Source organism: Fukomys damarensis, unplaced genomic scaffold (genome assembly GCF_012274545.1).
Source record: "Fukomys damarensis isolate Sample0158 unplaced genomic scaffold, DMR_v1.0_HiC HiC_scaffold_8, whole genome shotgun sequence".
Taxonomy (NCBI): Eukaryota; Metazoa; Chordata; class Mammalia; order Rodentia; family Bathyergidae; genus Fukomys; species Fukomys damarensis.
Genome location: NW_022900920.1, coordinates 23,876,438 through 23,901,801, shown reverse-complemented (window position 1 = coordinate 23,901,801; position 25,364 = coordinate 23,876,438). Strand labels below are relative to the sequence as shown.

The window sequence follows — 25,364 nt, the reverse complement described above, 5'->3', positions numbered from 1 at the left end:
AGCAGAAGTGCTGGCCGCCTCCTGAGACTCACACTGGCTTTCATCACTCAGTACCTGCTCCTGTCCCCAGCCCCGACTGGGAGGTACTGAGGGACTCAAGTTAAATGAAATGAAACAGAGTCCTAGATTTCTCCACCCACTGCCAGCCACCCAGCTAGTATGACGGGTTCTCTGTAAATGAAAGGAAGTCTTAGAGATTCTGCACTTGGTTTTAGAAAATGAGGAAACTGAGGCTCAGAGAGAGGAAGTGACCTGTCAAAGCTGAGAATAGAACGGCAGGCTACTCAGTCTCTGGTCTCATGCCTCACGTGCCCACTCCCCAGCGTCAGAGCAGAACTCCAGTGCTTCTCCCTCTCCCCCAGCAAATTCTCCACAGGCCGCTGCCGTGGCCACATGTGGCATCTCAGTTGGATGGCATCAGCACAAACTAAGGCAACCTCAGCATTGGAATCAGGCCACAGTGGTAGGCTTGGATCTGTCTCTTCTCTGGTTGACAGAAAACGGGAGTCGAATTTCAGCTGCAAAATGAAATGCAGTTGATTCTAGACAGATGGGACCTCGAAGAGAAGAGCGTGTCGGGACCCGAGGCTTCCAGGCCGGCTCAGGGATTCCACACTGGCTTCGGCCCCTGAGTTCAAGTAGGAGCTACGCTCCAACCTGTTGTCAGTCGTTGCTATGTCCAAGTTGCTGCAGGAGGAAAAGAGTTCAAGAACCTGGGAGGGAGAAGAGTGGGGGAGGGTGCAGACATGGGGGACTGAGGATGTCACAGAGACTCCCTCCAGGTCCCATTCCCCTGGAGGGATCCCCAAGCCCGCAGCCTGCCTGATTTGCAGGTAGTCCTGGGTGAGACGGTCCTCTCCTGTGAATCAGCTGCAGCTGACCCTGGGCCCCAGGAAGCTGGGGTTCTGCTGCTGACTCTGTGCCGGCCATGTGACACGGAGCAAGTTGCTCTTTCTTCTGTTCAGTTTGCTGGTGTGCAGAATGGGAGATCTGGGCCTGGAGGGTGGTACTTGTAGGCAGAATAGCTTCCTACAAGCAGTTACAGGTCTTATGGACATGGGGCAGGCAGCATTGGCTTAGCCCTGACCAGAGAGACATATAGAGAGTTCCCAGCCCCAGACAATGCTGAAGTCACAACTGGGGGCTGTGTGGGGACTTGCAGCATTTGGCTTCTGTCTTTGAAGCAGTAGGGGCAGATCTGCCAACTGAATTTGGTTTCCTTCAGAATCATTTTGAGATGAAACCAACCAAAGAGCGGGGCAGCGAGGGCACAGCAAATGACAGGGCCTGGGGGGTGGGGGAGCAGCCTATCAGGCCTGGGCCCAGGATGTGGCCTGCATCATCCTGGTCACCCTCATGGCAGATCAATGGGATGTCACCTGATCCCAGACGGTGAGACTAAGGCCAGGACACTGAAGTCACAGAGCTATAAGGAGCCATGCCAAGTTCCTGGCCCAAGGGGTCCTAAGGCCCAGGCACAGCCCCGAGTCCTGGACATAGCTGAGGGTTCTCACTCTGCCTAGTGCCCTGTAGCTCCCCTCGGGACCGGTCTGGCCATGGTCTTCCAGAGGGGAGAGCGACTTGCTCAGTGTCACATGGCCGGCATAGAGCCAGCAGCAGAACCCCAGCTTCCTGGGGCCCAGGGCAGTTCTCTTAGTGTCCGGACCGCAGGAGCATGGCTGAACCAGGAACAGGTCCCTGCCCTCGGATGATCCACAAATGGACAGCCCCAGTTTCCAACTGGGAAAGTCTATGGAGGGGAGGGGGTGGGGGGGTGGTTCTGGACTGCAGGGGTGGCTGCCAAACAGGGGCTGATATAGTTGTTGAGTCCCCAAGGATGCCCAGGAGCCAGGAAAGGAGTTCTAGGCTGGGGTTAGGCAGGGTAAAGGCCCAGAGCAGGAAGAATTAGGGTGACATCCTCTGACCTAGGTCTGCAAGGGTCACTGGTTGCAGCTGGCCAGGGTGAAAAGGGGACAAATCCAAGAGACACAGGTAGGCTCTCAGTTGGCCCCAAAGGCTCCCCCATCCTAGAGGGCAACTCTGAGATCAGAGTTCAGCAGCTAGCAGGCAAGCCCAGGAATCTTTCTTGCTCAGGAAAACTCCTACCATCATGCCAGGGGGACTGTGTTGAGGGTCAGACCATGTCGCCATCCTCTTTGCTGGGAACAGAGTCAGAGAAGCTGGGAATGGGGAGTAGGGGCAGGAAAGGCAACGCATGTGGGATGAGGCAGGCCTGGCTTCACATAGGGGCTGGGGTTCTTGAGATGTGTCATTGTCTTCTGTGCACCTCACTTGCCTCATCTGTAAAAGGGACCACCAGGGGCTGAGTGTTGAGAGGCAAAGATACACCAAGACAACAACCAGACCATGCATGAAGACAGAACCTGGGCCCAGACCTCTACAGTAAACCCAGGAAGCTGGTCCTCTGTCAGACTTGCAGAGGCCAGTATGCCATCTCTAGTGATGAAACAGAAGGCTAAACAGTGACTTCTGTAATAATTGGCCCAAGATAGCCAGCTCTTGATTAGTAATCGGCAGCTTCCCTATTTTTGGTCATTACTTCCAATTTAGGACAACCAGGGAAAGCCAAAAATGGGGAGCACATCCAATCTCACAGGACCCCACTTCTAGCCAGCCCCCCCCACCCCAGGCCCACAGCTCACAGCTGGGGCCTTATGTAGCCCCTTTCCTCACTCTGAAGTTTCCCTTCCTTTTCCTGCCCCTGCGTCTCCGCCTGTCCAGGTGATTGCCAGTGGTGAGGGCAATTCCCTCACTGTAGAGAGCTCAGAATGACTGGTCTGCTGTGTTCCTGGTGGACTCCTCACTTATCCCAGAACGCCAGGGTGTGAGAAGCCCCCACGGCCTCCCCAATCCCGAACCCATACTTGGCCCCTCCCCCTCTGCCCATCTAGTGGCCCCTGGGCAGTTGCTGCCCTGCCTGCTTTCCTGAGTGCCCAGATGCCCTCACAATCAGCTGGTTCTCAGAACATCTGGACCCCGGGGAAAGGCAGCCTGAGATGGGTTTATATTTCCTTATGCAGGGTATGGCGGACTATGTTTTCACCCAGTGGGACAAGAATAGGATTTGCCCGGTATTCAAATCCCGACCCTTTGCTGGCTGTGTGGCCTTGGGCAACAGTTGTGTTATTTGTTAAGTGGAGAAGATTAAATGAGCTAATTTAGGTTAGATACTTAGCACAACGCCTGGCATCTAGGAAATGTGACTTAAACAGACACTGCAGCCAATAGCGGTGGTGACAACAAGAATGAATGTGTGGCTGGCTCAGCCAGTGCCAGACTGACTTGCCAAATGTTCAGAAAACAGTTCAGGAGGAGAACCATGCTTCCTCGGGGGCTACCTTCACCCACACTCTCCCTGGAAAGAAGGAAGCAAACTGTGGGACTCCTGGGACCTGTGCCTGTGACCCTGACCCTCACCAGCCTCCCACTTATGTAGAAGCAAGAGCCACTTCTGCAAGGGCTGAGAGGGTGAGTAACATTATACAGAAGGTGTGGTTCACCAAAAAATCCTACCTAAGAGAGCTATGCTGGAAGAGAAGGGGACTGTTTTTCATTCATACGAAACAGAAAACAGTACAAAGACATAGTCTTTACCTCCTCAGAGGAGGAAAAGACAAGTCCAGAGAAACTCCCTGAAGGTGGCTCTCAGGCAATTGGAGAAAAGGAAGAAACACCTGACAGAGAGGAGGGGTCTGAATCTACCCTCCGAGATGGTGGCTGTCATGGGCCTTGTCACATGGCTGCCCAGACCCAGCTCTAGAGAACCCTTAGCTCCAGAGATCAACGAACATGGGCACTTGGTCTCTCCAGAAGCCCGAAGCAGAAAATAGATCTCCTAAAACAGAAAGGTGGTGATGAACTCATTCCGGCAGTGCCCATGGCAGCCATGGACACTTTCTGAGCAGTGGGGCAGTGGGAGCTAAGCACCCAGTTTGGCAGTATCCAGGGTGGCACCCACTGTCCAGAGAACAGTTTCCACGGGTAGTTTTGCCTTCCTGACAGTGCTGTCCCTCCCTGAATAGTCTTCCAACAAATACCTTCTCTTGTAGTCAGTGGCTTGAGACCAGGAATCTGATCCAATGCAGCCCACAGCTCGAAGGCCCGTGGAAACAGGGTATGACTGCAGTAAGAAAGCAATGCAGTTGATTTTAATTCCACCACATGTTTTTTAAAAATTGGATACAGAAGCAAGGATTGAGGATGAATGGCTTGTTACCAGATGGAAAAGTGATAAGGTTTCCGTGGCAGGGTTAGGATTAGGACAGCGCTGGTTTTCATATGCTCGTGTTATCATGAGACCTTCTCACTCTGCCTCCCCACCCCCAGGAGGCCACCGAACTCACCTCCCAAAAGTCCCTCTTGTCTGTCTCCCTTCACAGCCCCGTTCTTACCACCTCACACCAAAGCAGCCCCTGCCCTGGGAAATATTTTAACTTGGCTGTGCCTTACTTACAATCTAATTTGAATCCCCTTATTTGTGACCCTAGAGTCCAACGAGAACAGGTCCAGGTCAGCAGGTCTGGCATCTAACACCAGCTTTGGGACAAACTAGCAAACGCTCCTCTCTGAGCCTCAGTTTTTCCCATCAAGAAAATGAAAAGAACCAACTTGTTTCTGTACAAGATCATCCCTCCAAATTCTATTCTAGGGCTGGGGATTTGGCTCAATGGTTCCACCACCTGCCTTGCAAGTGCAAGGACCCAAGTTCGATCCTCACTACCAAAAAAAAAAAATTCTATTCTAATTCTTGGAAATCTCCCCTACACACACACACACACACACACACACACACACAGCATTGCTTCCTGCTAAGCATGGTATGTAGGTGACATGGGAGTAACATTAAAAAAAAAACAAAACAAGGAGAACAATGCAAAGAGAATCCACCTTTCACACTAAGCAAAGTAGAGAAAATCCATCCTGCTGGCCAAGGTGCCTTCAAGGTTTTCATGCTTCTGTAGCCACTGGGGGAGCTGGCCATGAAAACAGAAGCTACAGCAGGTACTCCAAGAAGGAAGGGTTCTGATACAGGGAACTGGACCCTTGCCTGACTGCTAGAAGAAATGGGGGAGCAAGGTCCAGGCCAACAGCTACCAGAGGCTGGTGATTTATAGGAGCTTGACCAGAAGCTACAAAAGACCCAGCAATCTCAGAGGCTGCTGCAGACACAACTTTAGCAGCTAGATGCACCTAAGAATGGAGTTCTCCCGGGATTGAGTCTTGCCCAAGCCCTGAACTGCAGCTCTCAGCAGAGAATGACAGCAGTTCTCTTCCTCTACCTCTCAGCTCTCTCAGCAATGCTTCTCATCATCAGGGGACCCTTGCTTGGAGATGTACAGGGGAAGGGGTTGCGGGAAATGCAGTTCCAGGCTTCTCCTTAAAGATACACCATAGAGGTACATGGCCATTGTGTCCATCAGCACAGCCACAAACCACTAAAAACAAAGAGATTTCATCTTAAGGGCTACCTCTCGGTCAAATGATAATGGCTGCCTGCTCAGAACATGTATTGAAAATGATTTTGAAGCTGTATGGAAGATGAACAGGAAAAAGTGCTGTGATTGATTGGTAATGCCTGTCATTGGTGTGGGGTGAAAGTGCAGAACGTCTGCGACAAATTTGCCCTCTTTCTCTAAGCCCTCATACTCTAAGCTCTTAGAACTCTTGGTGATAATAAACAGTCTGCTACAGCGCATGGATTCGCCACCACTGCTAGCTGATGATTGAGTTGGAAGGCTTTCTAAAGTGAGTGCTATTTGCAGTTGATCCCTTTGCCCCTGAAATGTGTATGTTGTAACCATCATGCATGGTGTTATCCCCAAAAGCCTTGATGTCAAGAGTGACCCTGAATTAGAGCAGCTGATAGAAAACAGAGAAGGGACACAGGGGAAACTGTGGGGTCTCCAGCTCCCTGGAACCATGCTCCTTACAAACCACACAGCCACATTCCTCAAGGTCATCTCCTGGGCAGCTCTCACACAACCACCCCCATTGACTCCTGCCTCCCACCTCACTTCATTTCTAAGATTTGGGCCCATCTCTGCCATGCTATGGCACATGATCTGAGAGAAATTTTCCACCCTTTCTCCAGTGATCACTTCCCCTTTTGGGACCTCAGTTTCCTCATTGGCATATTGAGGTGTTCGGTCAGATCTGTGGTTTGAGACTGTACCAAGGAGCCCTGGGGTATACGGGAGGAGGAAGGTTAGCAGAATGCCAAGGCATGAGTTTGGAGATGCACCAGATACCTGTTTTAATGATTGTGCTTTTGCTTAAGATAGCACTTGGGGAAGGAGAGGGATGGATTCTGCTCCTACAAACATAACTGGAGACAACCACGACTTAAAGGTAGTTCAATTTATATCCTTTCAACTTTATGACAGAGCAGGATGATTTCCATTCAGTAGAAACTGTGCTTCGAATTTTCACTGTTGATCTTTTCCAGAGATAGCAATGTACAGTACAAAAGCTAGGCACGATGACATAGTCCTGTAGTCTCAGCTACTCAGCAGGCCGAGGCCGAGGGAAAACCTGAGAACAGGAGTTTGAGGCCCACCTGAACAACACAGCAAGACTTTGTCTCAAACAAACAAAAAATATTTTAAATATGCAGTGTAATATGTGCTGGGCAGTGACAGCAACCACAGGTCTCAGTCAGCCACGCAACCACAGGGGTAAATACTGATAGTCTACTGTGTTGCTAAGCAGGGATGTTTGGTAGACGTGGTGTGATAAATGCATTTTTAACTTACACAACTTACAATGGGTTTATCTGATGTAACAGCATTATAAGTCAAGGGGTATCTACAAACAAACAAAAGCCTGAGAATATCTAGATAAAAGAAAAGGTCCTCAATCTGGGAATGTGGCATAGTTGCTGAGTTCAGTCCCCAGCACTAAATAAATAAATGGAAGGAAGGAAGAGAGAGGAATTAGGAAGGAAGGGAGGGAGATAGAGATAGAGGAGATGAGAGAGAGCCTTTACACTCATTTCCAGATGTAATATTTCTGGTGCTGGTGGTCTGCCTTGCTCTGGAAAGACTAGCCCTTCCTCTCCCTCCCTACTTCCCTTTCTGCTTTCTCCTTCCATCCTTTGTCTTGCAAGGTGATGAGGTGCAAAGTCTCCATCTTTATTCCCAAATTGGACTTGAACATCAAGCTTGAAGCCTGAACCTTGTTATGATGAGATGCTGTGAGGCCGTACAAAGAAGAAGACAAGATGAAGTCACACGGTAAATCTCCTGCTTCCCAAAATGGTTTTTACTTTATAACTGAAAAACTCACTGACCCACAGGAAGTGTGGAGCGTGATGTCTTGGAGTTAAGAGGTATTCACACTTTTCCCCTCGCCATGACTGTGCAGCACATTTTCAGAAATGGGAACAGGCTGCTTTGAGCTGTTTTTAATGACAATGCAATGACTGTTTTTTATTGTTGCCCCCCACCCCGCAAGAGGAACCGTTCTAATAAGTTTTTCTGCTCAAAATGTATTTTGGAGTTCCATCTGAGGAAATCCAAACCTTTCTCTTCCTCTTCCGGCCGCAGTGTCACTTGGTTCCTATTAATACTACCTCTAGAAACTGTGAGTCAGCATAAAATATGCCCATTCAGGAAAGTGACAAGTTCACTTTCATTATTCTCTGCCCAAAGTGAAAGGAGCAGATTCATGAGAGCCTGAGAAATGTGTAAAAGAAAGGAGACCAGAGTCCACCATTCTGCTCCTGCTCTGTGGGGTCCTGTCTGGCCACAGGGCTCTCAGCCCGAGGAGGAAGCGGATGGGACCTCACCCATACCCTGAGGGACTTTGCCCGGTGGAAGCCTGCACTGGCGAGGTCAAGCCCAGCATAGAGCACAGTCGCTTTCCCTCCTGGTTCTGCTGAAGGCCTTTCCAGGCCCTGATGGAGCATGTGCGGTCACCCGCCAATCAGGAGAAGCCTGAGCTTGGAGTCTTCTCTCATTGGCTGGTCCGGAAAGGACGGGTAGCGGGAGAGGACAGAGTTTGTGAACAGCGCGTCCACGCGTTACCCGTTCTCTGATTCTCGAATCTATCCACCAAGCAGAGCCTGCCTAGACTTCATCAATGCCTGGCTTTAGATAAGTGCTTCCAGAGCACTTAACATGTGCAAAGTATTCCTCTCCCCGGGAGACACAGTGACCCGAGAGCTGCTTGGACATGGAGCTTTGTTTCAGGCTGCTGAGAGACGCGTTGGAAATGTCTGGGTCGGTTCCCTCAGATTTGTCCCAGGTTCGCAGGGTGGAGCCGCTCGCAGAGGACAGAAGTGAATCCTGGTGTTCTTTATGAAGGAGAGTGTTTCAGCCAGAGCCTGGCCTGATGGGAATTTGCCCGACTGTCAAAAGACTGTACTCCAAAATAAGCGAGTCATCCTCCATCTTGTTTTCCATTTCCTTTGAGGCCTTTCCCTGGACATTGAGGCTTGAATCCTGCTACCACAACTTTGGTGTTTTCCTCTGGACACAACTTCGCCAGCAAGGCATGGGTAAGTAACAGTCTTTGGAAGTGCGCCCCTGGTGGCTTGAGAGGTGAGGAAATAATTGATGTGGGCGTGGGGAGCTGGGCAGCCAGGAGGTGGGCAACAACGCGCACTATTGGTACCAGAACAGCACTGTCCAACAGAACTTCCCAGGATGCTCTCTAATAGAAGTAATGTGCTCTTCGTGGCAATTGAGTATGCGTAGTGTGGCGAGTATGCCTGACGAACATTTTTTTGTTTTGTTTTTTTGTTTTTTGAGACAGGATCTCATGTAGTTGAGACTGACCTGGAACTCACTAGCCCAGGCTGGTCTCGAACTCACAGCGATCCTCCTGCCTCAGCCTCTCGAGTGCTGGGATTACAGGAGTGCACCGCCACGCCCAGCTGACGAACAAATGTTGAATCTACATAGGCACACTGGCTAATGGCTGCCATATTGAACAGTGCCATTCTAGGAAACAGAAAGGAGCAGAAATTAGATAGCAGTTCCTTCAGGGTTTCGTCAAGTGACATAACCGACAGGGCTCTCTGAGAGGTACAGTACAAAAGCATATGCCTTACAATTTTATATTTGAAAAAAAGAAACATAGCCTTGGTTTTGCATAACACAGACATTCAAGAGGGTTAGAGTTTTGTGCTGATCAAAAGTAACACAACTTTGCAGTATTGTCCTGCCCTTTCATCTAACGGGACGACCTCTAGAGATAATGGCCAAGGTCTTAGAGCAACACTGATTTCTCTGGGATGTGCTGCTCCACGTGCAAATCCCTGAAACCAGTGAATATGTTACCTCATGGCAAAAGGGAGTCCACAGATATGATTCAGTAAAATATTTTGAAGGGGGAGATTGTCCTGGATTATTGGGGTGAGCCCAGTGTAATCACAAGGGTCCTTACAAGACAAAAGTGGGGAATCCGAGTTGGTAGTAGGAGATGTGATTATGGAAGCAAGAGGCTGGAATGATGCAAGGAGGGCCTATGAGCCAAGAAAGCAGGCAGAGAGAGGCTAGGGAAACAGACTCTTCCCTGAAGCCTCCAGAAAGAATGCAGCCTGTGGATGCCTTGACCTAGACTTGTGACCTGTGGAACTGGATGAGAGTAAGTCTGTGTTGAACTGAGCCACCAAGTCTCTGGTGATGTGTTACAGGAACATTGGGTAACTAATGCAAGTACCATTACAGGGGAGGAGGCTGCTGCCACCAGAATCCACAGAATTAAGATAAATGGATGATGGCAGTTTATCGGCTTCGCATGGACTCTGCTCCTCCTATTGTACAGTACCCAGAAGCCAAGGGTGTCTGTCCTCCCTTGGCAGGTTTTTCACCATTGTGTGGAATCCTCTGAGTAGTTGGAGCAGTTTCCATCTCTCCTGATGCTCTAGAGAACTGACATCATCCCTGATATCCCTGTGCCCTTCTCCCATGTAGCCTCAGGTGCCTGAAGCAAACCAGATTTACTGGGATTTGTCTGCATGCTCCAGAGTTCCTCTTTAACACCTAACTTTCCCATTTCTCTTCGTTGCCATCTCTTCCATCCTTTCAAAAGTCAAACCAGCAAAGCAAACAAGAATGGAAATTAATTTCCTGTTTCCAATCAGGAATGAAGAATGTCTCCTTCTGATACCCAGGATGACGTGGATCTCTTTACCTGAACATTCTCTCCTAATTCTTCTGAGAATCTTCTCACCAGCATAATACCCACCACCCACCAGGCCAGGGACACGTATACCAGGGACAGCTTAGCTGTTCTTGCTTACAAACTTCAGGCTTTTATGGATGCTCAGTTACTCATTATGCCATTCCCTAGAATCTTCTGGGTGCTGGACACTTAAGTCTGCCTACTGGAAACACAGATCTCTTAGCTGACAAATGGAGTCATCTTGCCATTCCTGCAGACACCAGGGAGAGTAGAAGAAACTCCAGCTCAGCCCAGGCCAGAAGGCTGAGTCATAACAAAAACAAATTGTTGCAGATAACCGTGGTTTTGGGGTAGTTTCTGCACAATATATTATTGAAACAATCTTATACATACACAGCCTCAACCTGAGAATAGAAGGCTTGTGTTTCTCCCCCTGCAGGTGCTTCCTGACCTCTTGGTCCTGCTCTCCCATCTCTCCCCTGTCAGCTGCCAGTAATTCCTTAACCAACAGCAGCACTGGGAGCACCTGCCCAACCAGTTTTTTTGTGTGTGTGGTGTAATTAATTAATTAGCCATTTGTGAGCCCAAGACAAGCGGCTCCACTGATCTTCCATCTCTTTCCGTCAAGAACCCTTGGATCTGGAACCCGTAAAGGTTGAACAAGGACAGCTGGGTCAGTCCCTGGACACAGAGGCCCACCTCCTGCTGTCAGTTCCCAGAGATGTTCTGTTGGCATGGTTGCCATCACAGAGCTACTCATTGAAAAACCATGCAGGCCAAACAATCTTTTCATACCCTGTATGTTCCCAGAAGTAGAAGGTCGCAGCATTGCAGAATTAGTGGCAAGGTCAACCAGAAAGCATGGATGCCTCCATCTGATCAGAGTGCTCCCACATGGAATGGTGGCTCTGTGAAGGCAGAGACCATACTTATTCATCTTAGATGAACATCTGGAGGAGTTTAATAATTTCAACAGCTGTTTGGATAACTGCAGATGGACACAGTGAACCCTCTTGGAGCAGGACTTACCATTCGGAAAAGAGTCACTTGAGAAACATACATACGTCAAGCAGGCACTCACTGTCCTGCAGGGAGAATGGTCAGTGTACAGCCCCTCAAAGGTTTCCTCTCTCCATTCCTCTTGGCATACAGAGCTGTTGCTGGGGATGAAGTAGGTAAATTTGCACAAGAATCCAGGAAACTTCTGGGAAGAAAAAGGTGGAGAGTTGAATCATTTCCCCTTTGAAGACCACCATTTCTTGTATGACTCTGATGTGTCTCAAGGGTGTCAATAAATCAGTGGACAAGAAAGTCTGGAAAAGACACAAGTTCCAGAAGTCAGTGTGAGAGGAGAGGGTGTTTGTACAAATGGCCCTGGCCGGACCCTGGAGAGGGGATCCCTCAAGGGAGGCTTTCAGGGTATAGGAAATCTCATAAAAAGTAAAGGAAAAGCAAGAGATATGTCCATCTTTAGTACTATAAGCTGGAGGAAAAGATTGTGGCAATTACAGGAAATCATATATAGTCTATAGATTAGATCACATGAGCTATTACTTTATTCAATAGGCAATTCAAATATTCAGTTTTGTTAAAGCTTGGTAATCATAGCTGAAAGGGGAAATTAGAGAAGTGGGAAAAAAAAATGATTATGATGCCCGTGTGGTAAGTGCAGAAACAGAAGTACATACAGCCCAGAAACTGCCCTGAGAGCAAGAGAATGGCAGTTTCGGTGGTGTCGTGAAGGTTTCTGGAGAAAGTGAGCAATGAGTTGAGTTTTGGATGATAAATCGTTTACCAGCTGCTGAAAAGGCAGGGCCTCTCTTTAATGATTGACAAGCCAGGCTCATGGGTGGTCTACCCTGCTTAATAGTAGACGAACAAAGCCAACTTTCCACATGCAATTCCCAAAGGCAGACAAGTTCATGTGATGGGAAATGGAGGTGAGCTCCTGCATCATGATCCTCTCTCATGGTGATAACATCCCAACAAAGCAACCTCAGAAACCATGAGTGCTGGTAGAATGGACCGTCCCAAAGGTTATGGCTTTCTGTGAGTCTGTACATGGAATAGCAAGACAGAAGTTACTAAAACAACTCATCTGAAGCTGCTCATGGGCAGCTGATAAGAGGTGGCAGAGTTGCCTCAGGGTTTCTACCTGCTGGGGAAGCTTCTACGACGTCTTCACATGTGGGGGAAAAAAAGCTGAGTGAAGCCTTCTGTGCCCACACCCTGAGGTAGGGGTGCCAGTCCTGAGACCACAGTGGAGAGTTGCTTCTCTCAGGAGCAGCTGCCCATGGACACTCTTCCCTTCTCAGCAGAGTGAGCCAAAAGACCTTCCAGAGCATTTTGGCAACCTGGGGTCTCTCCCTTCCTTAGAAACCCACTCTGACGGTGGAAGACTCCGTCCGGGTGTCCACTGGAGGGACAGCACTAAAGTAGACATTACCCCTTTGCAAAGAGCTGAGGTCGCTCCTGTCAGTTTGAATTAACTTTAGCTAAGAGGGGCTGACAGAAACATGGATCTGGGTGAACTGTATTTGACTGATACTCTGTCAAATATTGCATAGGGTTGCGATCCACAACTTTTCCCATCTGCCGCTTCAGTCTGAGTCTCTGAATGCACAATGGCATAATTACCATATTTTGTTCTGATTTTCCTCCATCTGATCAGAGCCTGTGAATGTGAAATGTGTCCACAGTAAAAAGGAAGCCCTGGCACGGTTGGTGCAAGGGTGAGGGCGTCCCTTAGTTCTTCCCAAGGGAGAGTCAGGAAGGGGGAGGGCTGCTGGGAAGGTGCACATCCTGGAAACAAAGAGGAAGGTGGCAGATCAGGAGTAAGGAGTGGGATTAAGATCACACAAACCTGCAGCCCTTAGAAACTGGCTTAATCCATTTTATAAAGAGTTGGGAGGGTTTTTCTCTCTGTGAATATAATACCTTGCACATCTGATCAGCTTTTTTCCCAGAACATTTCAAAGCTCTCTGCAAATACAGTGGAGTCTCCTTAGATTAGAGCACGGCCTATTATTACCTGGCTTTGGAGACACCCTAGGTCAACAGGTCAGATGGGGCCCTCTGAAATAAGACAGTTCCCTACAACAAAAAGCCTGGTGTGGTATGGTTTGTCTAACTAGTGGTTTTCAAACTGTGAGTCATGGGACCCTTAAAAAAAATAGCTTTAAACTCAATTCCTAATTCAGGACAAGGTGGAGGTATGCGTGTCAAGCAAAGATCAGAGATGAGGGGGAGTAGAGATGGGTCCCTGAACTCCCCCATCTACCATGCCCAAGACTCCTCAGACCAGTTTGAAGTCCACTGTGGAGATCATTCGGGCCCCACCTTGCACCCAGAGGCAGATTTTCTATGAAACTATTTTCTGCTGGGCACTTGCTTTTCCTAGGTACCACTCTTTTTGTTTGTTTGTTTGTTTTCATACCTGGGATCAAATTCAGGACCTTGCACTTAAGAAGCAGGCACAGTATCACTGAACTAAATCCCCAGCCCTCCTAGGTACCACTTCTAAAGTTTGGTACCTAACTTTATTCCTATCATTTTGTGATTTTTTTTATATAATGTAGAATTGCCAAATGAAACACATTTTATCCAGTATCAGCTACACAATTTGATCAGTCAAGTACAAAATAAAAGTTTGGGGCCCTTTGTTCAAAAACAGTGAAGAATTTCAAGATGGCAACAGTGAAATACCAAGTCCCGGGTGGAGGGGAGGCTCCTCAATGCAGGGCTCCGAGAAACCACCCTAGTCATTGTCCATGAAGCCGGCAGTGGTTTCCTGTCCTGTGAGGCCTGGATCTGCTCCTTTTCTGCCCCTCTGCAACCTTGCATAGAAATAGCACAAACAAACCTTCATGTGCCCTGAGAATTTGTGCATCCTGCTGAGTCACAATTGCCTTCCTTTGGCCTGCATGTGGAGTGCTCCTCCCTGGAACTCCACTTTCAGCAGAATGACTTTGAGATGAATGACCCTATTTGCAAAGAGAAACTTCAACAGACAAAATAACCCATTGTTTATTCAGGAATTTGGACTGGAGCAACACTCAGAAGAAATGGTGGATCAATCTTAGAGGCCCCAGGGTAGTCAACAGAGCCATGCCATGTTCCTGGAGGGCCTGGCCACAGTGACTTCTTCGCTCAGTCCCTGATGACGTGAGACCATGGTCAGTACTAAAAGCATGTCCATTGAGTAAACACAGCTAGTCTTCCAGCCAGACAATGTCCTTGATTCAGTGAGTCTGTTGTACTTGTGACCGATAACAAGTCTTTGGATAATTTTTCCCTTGTCCAGAAAGTTCTTCCTATTCCATATTTGATCCAGGTTCTCTTTGTGTGCCCCTGCAGAAGTGTTCCCTTCCAGTGGCCCTGCCCTTGAGATAAAAAGGCTGCTCCAATTGGAAAGAGATGGTGCCACTCTTGTGGCAGGGTGGGTCAAGGCTGACCACTCAGGGAGAGCCTACCCAGGAGACAGAAACCACTAGGTAGTGAAACAGAGGGACTTGAGTGCAGGAATGGGTTTTTCAAGAGTGGGAGTGCTGAGGGACAGACAGGTGCACCAAATCAACCTAATGACGGCAGTGTAGAAACTACCAGCACCCTCAGTTGGAAAGACAGAGGGAAGAGGAGGGGCTACCAGACTGATCCAGGAACCCACAAAGGTCTAACCAAAAGAGCCAGAGCCATGGAGGAAATAAGACACTGCCTGAGCCTCTGCCAAGGCAGAATGGAACAAAGAAATGCCTTGTGCTCCTTTGACACGCTGGCCTCTCTTGCTCCGGTGCCTTGCACTGCCCCAACCCAGCTGGAAACCAGGCCACAAAGAGGTAGGGAGATCCTGGATGTGGAGACAATCTGGAGGCAAACAGGCCTCACACTGCATAACGGGGATGTAGAGGTAACGGCTGGGACGGGCCTTTGAACTTGTCTCTCTTGGGGACCTTTCTGGTCCTGAGAGGGCTACTTGATAGGAGACACTTGACTTTCCACAACAGTTCACATGGTAATGGCCTTAGAAAAATGTTCCACATGCCCAGTAAAATTATAGTAGAAAATCTCTACTGGCCAGTGTCTTGCAGAATTGATTTTTTAATAACAGGAGTTATTGACAGTGCTTTCTGACTTGCAGATTCACTTCCTTTTATGAGACAGTGAAAATTGTATAACCTATCATGTTTGCCTTTTTGCCTTAGCTGCTGGGAAACTCCAAGCTAAATTTAAAACTTCCCAAATACAGGTTTTTAGTTATGTATTATCCCCTTCTACATTTCCTTCAATCCAGAATTACCAGTTTAACCCTTTCATTGATTAAATGTTTTATAAGCTCAGACAATTTAAATACTTTTAAGTAGTAAAGTATACCTAGGCTGCTTCCTTTTTTATTTTTTATTTTTTTAGTGCTGCCATTGAACCCAGAGCCTTGCATATGCTAGACAAGCCACATCCCTAACCCACTTGGTTTATTATTATTATCATTCCAGTGGGTCCTGCATCTCTAATTCCTCCCTAAATTTGGTCTCTATCTGTTCCCCTTCACCCCACAAAACTCCCTAGTAATTTGTCATTTTCCCACGTTGAAAAAGCCACAGCCTCTTCCCACTTCTCCATGGCATTCTTTTGCTCTTAAATTGACTCTGTCTCTTTCACTTCCCCTTCCTCTGCCCTCTTCAGAGATTTCCTCTCCAGCAGGGCACAAGCCCTTCCCAAGCAGTCCCAACATCACGGGGCCCACTAAAGAGGAAGCTGCAAGTTTGGACAGAGAAGTTGGGGCTCTTAGCCATGGAGGGCAGCGTGTGGCATTAATGGCAGCCACATTGGTCATTGGCCTGGTTTGAAGCCAGCCAGGACACTCGCCTGCTAGGACCAGTGACATCTGTTGTGCTTATCAGCTTGCTAGCATAGTGCCCCTCGACCCTGCTTCTGGTAACAGCACCCCAGTTTTTCTCTAGGGATTACTCCTTTCCCACTATATTCAGCTTGGATGGGATTATCTTTCAATTCCCGTCTCTGTGTGTGTGCATGCATGTTACTGGCGATCAAACCAAGAGCCTCATGCATGTTAGGCAAGTGCTATAGTACTGAGCTACAACACCAGCCTATGGACAGGACTGTCTTTCAGTGTTTCATGTCCTCCTTGCCCAAAGTATGACCAAGTAACCCAGCCAAACCCATCAGGTCTTCCTTCCCAGAGGGTAAATTTTGAGTGGGATGGTGAATTAAAGCTCATTTTCTTGCCTATAATCCCCAATAAGCATATCTGTGAGCTCCTCCCATCTCCAAGCCCCACACTGACCACATATTTGTTACTGCTCAACTTTTTCTTGGATCTTTATAAATGAGTCTCTATTGCTTGCAACCATCAAACTCCAGGTGATGCAGGATCTGATAGTGAACGTGTTTCATAAACTCTTGCAGCCCCAGATTCTGCATCTGTATAATGGAGAAACCAGGCCGACCCTTATGGAAGGAGAGGCAATGTGCTTAACCCTCCATACGTGTTTCACAAATATTCCATCCTTCATTCCTTGTCCTGCTGAGCTAGTGACCTGCAAATGCAGGGGAACATGTCTGTATTCCACAGGTGGCCAGTAGCAAACATCAGTAGTCAGGTCCCCTACAACCTCACCTTCTCCCTCCAGACCTCTCTCCTTTTCACGGAAATCTTTGGGGGCCTCACGAAAGGATGAGTGGTAATTTGCCCCCTTCAGTGGGGAAGAAGCAGAATTTCTAAGAAACTTGCCAAAAACTCACCATGAGGGGCAAGGGTAGGAGATTTTCTGGCTGTGGCCATTTGCCAAAAGCCTGGGCCTTGGCTCCTACACCGGAGCTGCTGCATTCAGAGGATTCTTCTCTTCATAAAAGCACAACCACCAACTCTTTATAAGAAGGATATGCAAGAGCAGACTTGGCTCTAAGGGGCCTCTTGTTTCCCCTGGTGACTCAGTTTCTCCTGGGGAGCACAAAAGATCCTCGGGTTCTGCAGGAATGTTCAGCAGGGGTCCCCATCTCTGGGCTTCTTCCTTGTCCACACTGGATGTGGCTGCACCTGCTGAGCTGCCTCCCGGAGTCCTCCCATTACACTGAGCCACATCTCCAGCGAGCACCAGCCCATTGAGAGAGTGGGAACAAAGCAGTGATATTCCCGTGTCTACAGTGGGTGCCGAAGGGAGCCCACAGCTATGCCAAAGGGCTGGCTGGTTACAAAGTCTTCTCATAATACACGAGTGGTACCTCTATTATTTATTAGCTCTTGCCAGGAACGAACCAAGTTTATTATCCTTATTTTTACAAATGCAGACACAGGCTTAGAGTAATTAAGAAAGTTGACCAAGAGCACACAGCTTTTAAGTAATGGAGTCAATAATCTCATTGAGATCTCCCTGACTCTGCAGTCTGTGCTCTTAACCATTATGCAAATGCTTCTGAGGGAAGATCACCATGACCCCATTTATAGTCACCAAGTAAAGCTCCAGCCACCTGGAGATCACAGAGTGACAGGAACTGATTTCTACCACTGCCTTTCTGTAGCTAAGTGACTGGAAAGTCACATTTTCTCTATTTCAGTTCCCTCCTTTGTAGAGTGGAGGTACTGTGCACCCCAGTGGAACACGGTATCAGTAGTCTTCTGTGCGGAATCCCGGTAAGGGTCGTTACCATCTTGGGGAGGGAAGAGCGTAAAAGAGGAACAATTCAGGATCATGGATAAGAAGGCTCATTTGGGTAGTGGTGGGGGACCAGCTGGGTGCTCCCTGGGGCCACCTTGAGGGAGACACATGAGCCCATAATGGTTCAGTCCAAGAGGATTCTGTGAGTTCACAAGCAATCCTCATTCTCTGTGGGCCTCCAAATACACTGCTAGTTCTTTGAGCCAAGAAAGCTTGAGTTCCTGCACCACCTGGAAAGGAGTATAGAGACTCAGATGAGATGGGAAGGCCAGGCTTCAGGCTTCCTCTTCTGTCACTCTCTGCAGGCCCAATGACCAGAGCGTTTCCTCTGCCCTGTTCTGGCAAGTGCAGTGGCTTCCCCTCACCCACCCACCCCCACCTTCTCATTACAGAACCAAGGAACCTGGCTCCTTCCCGCCAGTCCAGAGAGAGTTCCTAATTGGCTTTCCATTAAAAAGAAAATAGACTACTGTTTCCACCTCGTTATTTATGAGCCTTTCTGGAAGTGCATTTCCATGCACTCTGGGATTACTCATGCCCATTTTGCTTGGCCATATTTTATGATCTGTTTTATTTATTCAGGGCCTCTATTGGGTAGTCACATCTGAAACCAATTAGAAAACAAGAACTAGGAAAAACCAAATAAACACCTGGAGATGTTCGCACCCAGAGTATTTCTGAAGCTTGTTACTGGTAGGATGGGCACGGCCATGGCAGTGGTCCACTCCATAGGAAGTGGAGATTACTGTCCAAGAGACATCAGGTAATAGGCCACACAAAATGGCAGCCACAGATTTAAACACCTTTGATGGAGCTTGGGCTGGGGCTGTGTAGTTTGTTGGCCCACCCAGGGTCTCTCTTTGCAGCACAAGAGTATTGCTTATTCATTTTCATATAATCCTCTCTGCTTGGAACATAGTAGGAATTCAGTAGCTCTCTGCTCAGCCTTGTTCATGCAACCACCATTCCTGCTGTGAGCAAAGGCATTTATACAGCCGCCCAAGTTTAAAGAAAAAGCACAAATTTAGGAATGGCTTGACTTTTATAAGGACCTAACCAGGTTTGGATAGAGGTCTCACAAGAAGGCAGGCTCTCCCATGTCTCTCATGGGAGTCTGAAATCACGTCTTCTTAGGATTTGCTTTGGAATCTGTGTCCATGGGCAAGCCACCTGCATCAAGTTTTTCCATATAAAATACAGCTCTCACCTTTTATTCCACCTGTTCTCCTCCTCCCACTTCCACCCCAGCAGAGACTGAATACTGCTGGGAGTGTGGACAGAGTACAGAGGACAGGAGCAGCAGCCTGTCGGGGCTGGCAGATGGGTGGTATAAAATGCCCGTGTGCTGCAGAACTTCATGGGGTTTCTGTTGGGGCACAAGAGAACAAGGTGCATCTTACTTGCGACTTATTTTTCTCTCTGGGGTATTTGTGATGTGTTATTGTCATCTAATTTCATCCACGCATGCACACTTCAGGAGATGGGACTGCATCCCTGAACTCTTCTAATAATAATGCTGCTTACAGACATATCCTTCCCAATCTCTACCTTTCCTTAGTAATTTGTATAAATCGTTTGTATTACTCAAGGTTCTCCCGAGAAACAAGACCAGTAGGATATTTTTATGTGGATACAATCATACATCACTTATTGAGGGGGTGATAGTCTGAGAAATGCAGCATTATGTAATTTGATCATTGTGCAAACATCACGGAGGATACGTAAAAAACTAAAATGGTTCCAAAGTCACTAGATGATACAATCTCATGTAACCATCATACTTATCTATGCAGTCCATCATTTCATCATTGAAAATATTATGTGACGATATATATATAGAGAGAGAGAGAGAGAAAGAGAGGGAGAGGGAGAGCAGCAGATCTATGTTATATCTAAATCTATACAGAGAAAAGGATTGATTATGGGAATTGGTTCACACAATTATGAAAACCAAACTGTTCAGTGATCTGCCACCTTGCAAGCTGAGAACCAGGAAAAGCAGTGGTTAATTCAGTCCAAGTCTAAAATCCAAGTTCAGAGGCCTGAGGACCAGGGAAGCAGACAGAATAAGTCTTGGTCTGAGTCCAAGTTTCAACCAGGGTCACCAGTATTAGGGACAGGAGAAGATGGATGGCCCAGCTATGGCCCAAAGAGTGTCCTCACCCTCTGTCCACCTTCTGGCCCTACCCGGGCTGTCAGTAGATGGTGCCCACATCTTCTTCAGTCTGTCTGCCAACTCAGTCATTCATGTCTTCCAGAAAAACCCTCGCACACACACCCAGAAGTGTTTTCCTAGCTACCTGAACATCCCTGAGCCCAGACAAGTGGACCAATAAAATTAATCATCGTATCCTTTCATCTGTCTTTCCCTCCCTCCCTCCCTCTCTTACTTTGTTCATACAGGGCACCGAGTGGTACAGTGTGGTAGGCACTGGCTGCACATAGGATGTAACGCTGAAGTCTTACCTGGCCCATCCTGTGCATCTTGTGCCACGGCCTAGGGTGACACATCTCAGTGGCTCACTCCTCACTTCCAACATAAGAACTGCAATAGTTACCGGGTAGCCAGGCAGGAAGCAAACTGGGGAACTGACATTGTTTCCAAATTTGAGGTCTGTTCTTCTTCCTCTCATCACATTCTGGAAAACATGACCCATTTTTTGCTGCTACAAATGAAGGGCCTGAGGTTTCCAAATATGCAGGGCAAAGTGCCTCATCTCCCTTTCCCCACTTTTTTTGGCATCCAACGGGACCAATAATGGTAAAGATTTAGGGGATGAATATGCATGTGGAGGCAAGGGTTGGGAGAAGCGAACCCTACTTAGAGAAAGTCCGTACTTGGCAGTGGCAAGGTTAGCTGAGAGGGCGGAGTGTCTGTGACCTAAATGGCCGCTAGGGAAACCAAGAACTCTTTCTCAGAATAATATTTTTAAATGGATAAAACAAAATATATAGAATGAAAAGGGAGCCAATTGTATTAAAATATTCATCAAAATAGAGTGGCTTTCGGGCCACTTTCTAAACACAGGTCACAAGTCAGTACATTTAAATTTACACACAATGGATCACTACTCTACCATAAAGAAAGATAAACTGAGTCATTTTTTAGGAAAATGGATGTACCTTGAGACCATAATGTTAGGTGAAATAAGTCAGACACAAGCTTAAAAATCTCGTCATTTCTCTTATACAAGAAACTCAAAATTATAAATAAAGAGCAAAATAAAAGATAGATAAGAGGCAGTAGGGAGATAGCTCTTTCTCAAAGGGGAAGGGAATCAAGAGATGGAGAGACTGCCAGGTGTGTGTGTAATCCCCGCACTCAGAAGGCTGAGGCAGGAGGATAGATGTAAGTTTGAAGCGAGCCTGAACTACATAGTGAGATCCTGTCTCAACAAAAAGCGTGAGTGAGGGAGGGGAAGGGAAGAAAAGTTAGAGATGAGAAAAGGAATTAAGATGTGTTATATACATGTATGAACTCCACACAAGGAATCTAACCATTAGGTACTAAAAACCTAAACTAATAAAAAATATTTTTAAATGTACATTACAAAAAATAAGCATCCTTAAACTACCTTCCATTTTCTTAAAGATACATCCATGTAAATGTTATTGTTTCTTGATTTAATCATGGCCAATGTAACATGCTTGTCTCAGAAAGAGCAGCACACACGTCATGCTGGATACTTGGTTGATTTTGTTTTTAATTCTGTTGGTTGCAAAGGTTGAGAATCCTGACTCACAAAGATAAAATATTGCAAATGCATTATAAGAGCCACCAGCTTGTTTTACAAGGAACACCTGAATCCTCCTCTGTGGTTTTGGGCGCTGACCCTCCAGGGTAGAAATTCACAATTTCTCTATTTGGTAGCTAAACTCCTAGTGCCAGAATCTCTCCAGAGTTGACAGTTTGTGCCTGGCAAGTATCCACAGACAGGTATGGACCCTGAGATCTCAGGACAAGCAAATAGCTAGCATAGTAAAAATAGAGCTATGTGATATTTCGAGATCTGGAATGCCAGCTAACTGGATTTCTCATGTGATAAATTCACAGAGACAGGTGACACTGCTGGGGTTTGTCTCCTGCACACACAAGTGAAGGAAATACTAATATTCAACAAAAGACTACCAAAAATCAAGATATGATTTCCTCCATCCACGTTTCCAGAGAATCTTGGAAGTTGGTAGTCCCTAAGAGCAGCTGTCCTGGAAGGGGAAGAGGCAGAAAGTAGGTAAAAGTCAGCAGACAGCACAGAACTGAAGAATCCCAAGTGTAGGGCAGCCAGGAGCACGCTCAGCACTGGGAGCCCTGAAAAGCCTTCAGTGAACGAGAATGTCCTCATCCTAATGTTGGACTTTCCCTGGTGCAGCTCCTCAGCCCTCTGCGAAACCCTCAGTCCAGTCTCCAGCACTGTCAAGGATGCCTAGAGTGAGTGAGGCTTGTACTAGAGTTGAGGAAGAGGCTGGGTTTCCCAGTTGGATCAACAGGAGGATTGTAAATCCATCTGTAAGTCAAAAACCGGTCCCGCTCAAGCAGGACCCTGGACCAGAGAGGGAAGGCTCACCTGGAAACCCTTAATGAAGGGCTGTGGATGCCCTTAGGTCATGGAGTACAGGTCTGAGCCACCTCATCCAGATTCCGGGGTCCTGGGTACCCTGGAGGAAGTCCGTGACCCTCAGCTGTGATGCTGGGAGCTGTGGAAGAGCTGTGTGTGAACCTGGCTCTTGCCAGGGCACAAGCCTGCCATGTGGCTGGGGCATCCAGAAGGGAATCAAGGCCTTCTTGGGATGGGTGCTCTGTTGCCATCACTAAGGGTTTCGCCCTTTCTGAAATCTCAGTGAGATGCTGGCTCCTGGCGGTCACCAACCCAGGCAGTGCTTGCTGAAGCTTTTAATGAGCCGCCAAATGAATCCCCTTTGCCCTGCGGTGCCTCCAGCAAGCCCGCCGCTTCCCCGCACTGCCTTCCCTGCGCGGCACTGTAAGTTTTCCTCCTAATCTCAACCTCAGTTCCTTTTCCCCCTTCTTTTCAATGTTAAAGTCACGACCTTTGCGGTTTATGTGCCACCAGAGACTGAACTAAATGTGTTAGCTCAGAGTCCAAACAAGTAATAGCCGGCCAATTAAATTAATAATCCATATTGTTACAATGTTTAACCACGGCTGTTTCCTCAGCGGTCTGTTTAAATCACAGCCAAGGCCTGACCTATTAAAATGAATAACTGGAATTATGAGAAACTCCATTTAATAAACAGCAAGGAACGCAGGACAATTGGGCATGAAATATTTATTACCACTTGAAGCAGAGAGCTGTTTGGGACTTTAAGATGGGATTAATGAATGCATTTTAATTTCTAACTCACAAGGTGGGAGGTGTGACTGCAATGGGGGGACCTTTGGCAGATTTCTGGAAACAGTTCACAATGTATTATCAGACTGTGCTGGGGCTATTTGTCTATGTGGGGGCTCGCTCTAATCACAGAAAGAGGAAGAAGATGTCTGATCGTGATCCTCTTAAGAGACCTAGTGCTTTCTTGGTGACTGTTTACTAATGGATGAAAGGATAGCTAGATGGATGGGTGCATGGGTGGAATGACAGATGGAATGATGGATGGACGTATGGACGAATAGATCATGCACGGATGGACAAACAGAAGGACATGTGGATGAATGGATGAGTGGACAGGCTAATGATAGATAAAACATTTTGACATCTCAACATCTAGACTTTAATGATGCAGGACACATGGAACACTTAGCACAGTGCCTGACATAAAGTCCTTGGCAAGTGGTAACTGTCTTAATTAGGAGAGCAAAGCCTGGTTACTAGAAAATCAGTTATCCCCAGAAGAAATTCTGTGGGGTCCCAGAGCTCCTCAGGACCTCTCTATCACCCTAACCAGCCAATTTATACTTGTGCAATATTAAGAATCTATTTGGATTCGGCCTTATTTTATTGTTTTTAGCTTTTCTTAGAACAAACTGCTTTTCCATGTTTTCCTGAGGTCTAATGTGTGATCCCTGCATTCACCTCAACACGCCCCTCTTCTCCCTGGCAAGGCTCTATTGCATAAGGTCTCTTCTCTTTTCCCGGACCATATTAGCTTTGAAATTGTTATAACAGGTTTAGAAAATGTGGTTTCTGTAATGATACCATGTAAGTGTGGTGCTTATTTGGGGGAGGCTATGAACAAGATAACTGGGCTTTCTCTCTAGGGGAGCCCCCAGTGGGAAAAGGATGGCTCAAGGGCCAAGGTTCCTGGGAGAACTTGCTTCCCGAGAAAAGGAAAAGTAGGCCAGCACAGCCAGGTGCGAAGGGCACATTTGACGTAAGAGATCAGAAATGGGATGGAGAGCTGGAAAGGCACAGCCTTAGTTTCTCATTTGAGAACCAGCAGGCATCCCCTAGAGAACACAAGAGTGCCCGGCAATTCCAGGCCCCATATCCCCACTCAAATGATTGTGGAATGAACACAAAGCAGCCAGAGGGCAGCCTCATTTTGGCTGGGGAGAATCTCGAAACTGACAACAGAAAGAGAAATGTGCTCTGTAAAGGAAGGATCTCTGTGTATGGGAATTATTTTGAAGGGGGTTTTTGTTTTGCTTTTTATTTTATTGAGCAAAAGGTGGGCCTAACTATGAGAGCTTGATAACATCACTCTTTCCTACTAAATTCAAAAGCCAAGAGTGGTCCCAGGTAGGAGGGTTGTCATAAGGGACTAACATGGCTCCATAGACCGTGGTATGTGATGCTTGCCTATTTCAGAGAGGACTATAAGGGGCTGAGGCTTTGTCTGCACCCTGCAAGTTTAATTTTTCAGTGTTTCTGCCTGTTCCTTATATCTCCTTAACCCTTAAGGATGCTTGCAGGATGGTGAATTTCATGGTTGTGTCGGAATCCTGTGTTTTACTACATGTTGGAGAAGGCTTTTGTGGAATGAGGGAGCTCCGGCCTTCATAGGAGAAGCCTTCACAATTAAAAATGTTTAAAAGTAGAGCTGTTTCCGTCTTGCTTATCCCTCCCCTCTAGCTTATGGATTTCTGCTGAGCGAGACTATATCTTCTTCATTTCTGTGACCTACGGTGTAGCCCGCATCCTGCAGGTTCCCAAAAAATGTTTGTGGCTAACAAAAGCCACCATTATGGAGCCCTTGCTTTATTCCAAGCTCTGTGCTCCCTGCTCTGCATGTGCTCTCTCATGTAATATTCCCAACCAAGCTATGACTTTCTCTTGTCCTCCATTCTGGAAATGAGACCATTGAGACATAAAGAGGCTTGTACTTGCTCAGGATGCCCTAGATCATAGGGATTAAATAATAAGGCATTTGAACCTTTGTCTGTACAATTCTTGAGCCTTTGCTCTCATGCTATGCTGTTCTGTCTCCAAAAGCTGAATCCATATACAACCTCACACACCACAGAAACAATATCTGAGCAAGACCGTGAGGGTGAGATTGAGTGGAGGTAGAGGTACATGGAGATCATTACAGAGTAGACGATGGTCCCCCACCTCCCTCTCTTTCTCTCTCTCTCTCTCTCTCTCT

The 25,364-nt window shown here is 47.3% G+C and overlaps 1 long non-coding RNA gene across 2 annotated transcripts in view; it reads left to right on the top strand.

Annotated features, from left to right (window-relative positions):
- Nucleotides 1-25,364, top strand: part of LOC104869382 — a 37,006-nt gene that overhangs the window by 5,483 nt on the left and 6,159 nt on the right. Inside the window, exons 2-4 of one of the 2 annotated variants that reach the window (XR_782301.3) lie at nt 7,127-7,253; nt 8,434-8,518; nt 10,057-10,125. This is a non-coding gene — a long non-coding RNA (uncharacterized LOC104869382). Of the gene's footprint in view, nt 1-7,126; nt 7,254-8,433; nt 8,519-10,056; nt 10,126-25,364 lie in introns of those variants that run through there. The other variant, XR_004516297.1, reaches the window with a different exon arrangement.